Here is a 6,085-nt window from a genome sequence, read left to right as displayed (position 1 = left end):
AATGTGCAAGTAGAGATACTGGGGTGCAAAGGAGCAAAAAAATAAGTAACAATATGGGGATGAGGTAGTTGGATGGGCCATTTACAGATGGGCTATGTATAGGTGCAATGATCGGTAAGTTGCTCTGACAGCTGATGCTTAAAGTTATTGAGGGAGATATGTCTCCATCTTCAGGGATTTTTGCAATTCGTTCCAGTGATTTTTGCAATTCGTTCCAGTCATCATCAATACACAATACACATCAATACACAATATTCCTCGTTTGGGAAGAAACAAGCCTGAAACCTTGAACAAAGACTGTTGACATCTAGTGAAAGCCATAGGAATTGCAATCTGGGAGCTGGAAATGCATATTCTCAATAGCTTTCCACTGTAAGAGCATGGGATCTCAAAAAAATACAATTTCTGGTTGGTTTGTCTTTGGATTGTCTCCTACCATGTCAATTGTGTTATAGTTTCATACATTATTTGAAAATTTCTACAAACTTCAAAGTGTTTTCTATCCAATGACACCAATTATATGAATATCCTGGCTTCTGGGCCTGAGTAACAGACAGTTTACTTTGGGCACGTCAGTCAGACAGGAAGTGGAGAAAATAGACCCTAGCCTGAAGAAGTTTTTTAAATGGAAGACATTTGGAACCACCTAGACTCTTCCTAGAGCAGGCCGCCCGGCCAAACTGAGAAATCGGGGGAGAAGGGCCTTGGTCAGGGAGGTGACCAACAACCCGATGGTCACTTTGATTGAGCACCAAAGTTTCTCCGTGGAGATGGAAGAACCTTCCAGAAGGACAACCATCTCTGCAGCACTCCACCAATCCAGCCTTTATGGTGAAGTAGCCAGATGGAAGCCATTCCTCAGTAAAAGGCACATGACAGCCCGCTTGGAGTTTGCCAAAAGGCACCTAATGGACTCTCAGACCATAAGAAACAAGATTCTCTGGTCTGAAGAAACCAAGATTGAACTCTACGGCCTGAATGCCAAGCGTCATGTCTGGGATGTTTTTCAGTGGCAGGGACTGGGAGACTAGTCAGGATCGAGGGAAAGATGAACGGAGAAAAGTACAGAGAGATCCTTGATGAAAACCTGCTCCAGAGCATTCAGGACCTCAGACTGGGGGCGAAGGTTCACCTTCCAACAGGACAACGACACTAAGCACACAGCCAAGACAACGCAGGAGTGGCTTCCGGATAAGTCTCTGAATGTCATTGAGTGGTCCAGCCAGAACCCGATCGAACATCCCTGGAGAGACCTGGAAATAGCTGTGCAGCAACGCTTCCCATACAACCTCACAGAGCTTGATAGGATATGCAGAGAAGAATGGGAGAAACTCCCCAAATACAGGTGTGCCAAGCTTGTAGCATCATACCCCTTAAGGCTGTAATCGCTACCAAAGGTGCATCAACAAAGTAATGAGTAAAGGGTCTGAAAACTTATGTAAATGTGATATTTCCATTTTTGCAAAAAAACAAACAAAAAAGCCTGTTTTTGTCATTATGGGGTATTCTGTGTAGATTGATGAGGGGGGGGAATCTTTTTAATCCTTTTTAGAATAAGGCTGTAACTTAACAAAATGTGGATAAACTGTTGAACGGTAGTGTATGTCCCAGAGACATCCAACTGTCCCATAGATCTGGTTTTAATGCTCATTCTAGAATGCCATTCTAGCCAATTAGAAAGAGTCTTCAACAATGCTGAGGTATAAATCCATCATATAATGCTGCTATATAGCAAGGTGCGGATTATGTCTATGGTGTATGGTGCTGTCTATGGTGCTGGATCTGTATGATGGAGAAAAAGGGTTTTGATTCTATGGTGCATTGTATGGTACTGTTCATGGTGCAGAATCTGCCTTGTGTACTTCCCTCTGGCCCTGAATTTGGATCTGTCTGATACTGATCCGTTGTGCTTCTGACTCCTGATTTGGTCTATTTAACTAATTCCCTCTGTCAGTAAAGCTGTCCATGGCCCTGATTCGAAAAGTTCCATGAAGGGAAATTCAAGGGAAGCAATATAGTCTATTCTACTACCTGAGCCCCCCAAATACACACACAACGCACGCAGGCAGACACACACACTGCTTTTTTTGGTGACTTTTTGGGGAGGAAAAAGGTATTCCCATTCAAAATCCTATTTTCCCTAACCCCTAACACTAAACCTAATGCTAACCCTCAACCTTAACTCCAGACCCCAAACCCTAAACCTAACTCCTAAACCTAACCCTAAAATGAACCCTAACCCTTAACCCTAGCTTTAACCTCAAACCATAACCCTAACCCTTTAACCTAAAATAGCCTTTTAACAAATTCAGGGCATGACAAAAGTCCTTTTCAAAAAATGTCTTATTTTCCTACCTCGTCAGGACATTCTGTTGACTTGTACACACGCACACGCACAACAAATCAAGTCTATGATCCAACGCAACCCCTATAAACGATTGGCTTCACTGTTAGCTAAGAGGAGAACAGTGGCACAGTTTCAGGAAAAGGAAAAACAATTACTTTAATCCTATCTATTTTACTGTATCCCCCAATCCCATAAATGTGCAAAAAGCACCCCTACTACAGTTCTGCAATATTATCTCCTCCAATAGCACTGCCTGGATAACTGGGTGCCGCTAGGAAATTACAGTAGGTTGAGGCCCTCCATATTTCATGTTAATGCTTCCAGATTAAATCGTAATATGATTTATCCTTTTGCTCACCAGCAGCCCCCTCTCAACCCTCTCTCTCCCTCCCTCAAGCTGTTATTATCAAATCAAATTGTATTGGTCACATACACATGGTTAGCAGATGTTAATGTGAGTGTAGCGAAATGCTTGTGCTTCTAGTTCCGACAGTGCAGTAATATCTAACAAGTAATAGAACAATTTCACAACAACTACCTTATACACACAAGTGTAAAGGAATGAATAAGAATATGTTGTGGTGGTTAATTTCTGTATTACCAAATGAGGAGAGAGACAAACTTCGCACACCAGTCAGAGTTATACTTAAACTACATCTTTAATAATAAGAGCTTTGCAATAGCATTTGACTTTCAACAATTCACTATTTCTAATGAACCGTTGAGAGTGTCAACATAATGGCTACTGAGATCTTTTATAGCAAAGATCCACCCCCCTAGTCGACATGACAAACCACAGATATTAGGAACTGTTCACAAAGAAAGACTTTTACTTAAGAAAGGAGTATCCCATAGCCAGATGGCATTCGTTATAAATTATCGTTCAGTTTGGTCCTTAAAACGAGGTTCTAATCTCGTTCCTGGTACTTCATAGTACAAAAACACCAACTCATCCAATGGCATATATCAATTGTCAACTCTAGATACCCCCATCTCAAGTAAACCCCCCCTTGACCCCACTCCTGGACAAGCTCACTGAGGGGAGTGAGCCTCTAGGTCATACACTATCCCAGGATAAGTGTAAGATCAGAGAGGACATACAATGTTTCCAGACACTGCCATACACCTCCCCCCAATGGGAAAAGGAGGGAGTGACTGGCGCACAGACATTGTGGAGTAATTGGTTCCCCAAGTAATTGGTTCCCCATTAATCACGCCATCCCTTCACATGGTTTAAGAACACATTCACATATGAAGACAATGTTCCATTCTGTCCTCTTCCCTTTCTGATATTCTGCATAGCACCAGGGACATGTGAAAGACAAGCCTGACCTCTCCCCTCTCTGGGCCCCAAGTGACTGAGCCCTAGCTGAGGGAAAAGTGCAACTGCCAACACTATAGTCCAAAGGGATATTTTCTAATGACAAGTATATCACATAAGCATATTATGCAAATAAACATCTTAATTATCTATGTTACCCAACTAATTCTGATTCATCTGCCACAATGTACATATAAATATATGGATGAGCGATGGCCATGCGGCATAGGCAAGATGCAGTAGATGGTATAGAGTACAATATATACATATGAGATGAGTAAGGTATGTAAACATTATATAAAGTGGCATTGTTTAAAGCACAGGTGTCAAACTCATTCCACGGAGGGCCGAGTGTCTGCGGGTTTTCGCTCCTCCCTTGTACTTGATTGATGGATTAACATCACTAATTAGTTAGGAACTCCCCACACCTGGTTGTCTAGGGCTTTATTGAAAGGAAAAACCAAAAACCTGCAGACACTAGGCCCTCCGTGGAATGAGTTTGACACCCCTGGTTTAAAGTGACTAGTGATACATTTATTACATCCAATTGTTGATTATTAAAGTGGCTAGAGATTTGAGTCAGTATGTAGGCAGCAGCCACTCAATGTTAGTGAACAGTCTGATGGCCTTGAGATAGATGAATTTTTCAGTCTCTCGGTCCCAGCTTTGATGCACCTGCACTGACCTCACCTTCTGGATGGTAGCGGGGTGAACAGGCAGTTGCTCGGGTGGTTGTTGTCCTTGATGATCTTTTTGGCCTTCCTGTGACATCGGGTGGTGTAGGTGTCCTGGAGGGCAGTTAGTTTTCCCCCGGTGATGCGTTATGCAGACCTCACTACCCTTTGGAGAGCCTTACGGTTGTGGGCAGAGCAGTTGCCGTACCAGGCGGTGATACAGCCCGACAGGATGCTCTCGATTGTGCATCTGTAAAGGTTTGTGAGTGTTTTTGGTGACAAGCCAAATTTCTTCAGCCTCATGAGGTTGAAGAGGCGCTGTTGCGCCTTCTTCAACACGCTGTCTGTGTGGGTGGACCATTTCAGTTTGCCCGTGATGTGTACGCCGAGGAATTTAAAACGTTCCACCTTCTCCACTACTGTCCCTTCGTTGTGGATAGGGGGGTGCTCCCTCTGCTGTTTCCTGAAGTCCACGATCATATCCTTTGTTTTGTTGACGTTTAGTGTGAGGTTATTTTCCTGACACCACACTCTGAGGACCCTCGCCTCCTCCATGTAGGCCGTCTCGTCATTGTTGGTAATCAAGCCTACCACTGTAGTGTTGTCTGCAAACTTGACGATTGAGTTGGCGGCATGCATGGCCACACAGTCATGGGTAAACAGGGAGTACAGAAGGGGGCTGAGAACGCACCTTTGTGGGGCCCCAGTGTTGAGGATCAGCGGGGTGGAGATGTTGTTTCCTACCCTCACCACCTGGGGGCGGCCCATCAGAAAGTCCAGTGTCTCGAGCTTAATGACGAGTTTGGAGGGTAATATGGTGATAAATGCTGAGCTGTAATCAATGAACAGCATTCTTACATAGGTATTCCTCTTGTCCAGATGGGTTAGGGCAGTGCGCAGTGTGATTGCGTCGTCTGTGGACCTATTTGGGCGGTAAGCAAATTTGAGTGGGTCTAGGGTTTCAGGTAGGGTGGAGGTGAAATGATCCTTGACTAGTCTCTCAAAGCACTTCATGATGACAGAAGTGAGTGCTATGGGGCGATAGTCGTTTATCTCAGTTACCTTAGCTTTCTTGGGAACAGGAACAATGGTGGCCCTCTTGAAGCGTGTGGGAACAGCAGACTGGGATAGGAATTGATTGAATATGTCCGTAAACACACCAGCCAGCTGGTCTGCGCATGCTCTGAGGACGCGGCTATGGGTGCCGTCTTGGTCGGCTGCATTGCGAGGGTTAACACGTTTAAATGTTTTACTCACGTTGGCTGCAGTGAAGGAGAGCCCGCAGGTTTTGGTAGAGGGCCGTATCAGTGGCACTGTATTGTCCTAATAGTGAGCAAAGAAGTTGTTTAGCTTGTCTGGGAGCAAGGCGTTGGTGTCCGCGACGGGGCTGGTTTTCTTTTTGTAATCCGTGATTGACTGTAGACCCTGCCACATACGTCTCGTGTCTGAGCCGTTGAATTGCGACTCTACTTTGTCTCTAATAGCTACACTGTTTGTATTCGGTCATGTTTCCGGTCGCCTTGCCATGATTAAAAGCAGTGGTTTGCGCTTTCAGTTTTGCGCGAATGCTGCCATCAATCCACGGTTTCTGGTTGGGGAAGGTTTTAATAGTCACCGTGGGTACAACATCACCGATGCACTTGCTAATAAACTCACTCACCGAATCAGCGTATACATCAATGTTGTTATCTGAGGCTTTCCGGAACATTTCCTAGTCCACGTGATCGAAGCAATCTTGAAGCG

Source organism: Salvelinus fontinalis, chromosome 8 (genome assembly GCF_029448725.1).
Source record: "Salvelinus fontinalis isolate EN_2023a chromosome 8, ASM2944872v1, whole genome shotgun sequence".
NCBI lineage: Eukaryota > Metazoa > Chordata > Actinopteri > Salmoniformes > Salmonidae > Salvelinus > Salvelinus fontinalis.
The sequence above is the reverse complement of the archived record's forward strand: the minus strand, read 5'-3'. Positions refer to the sequence as shown.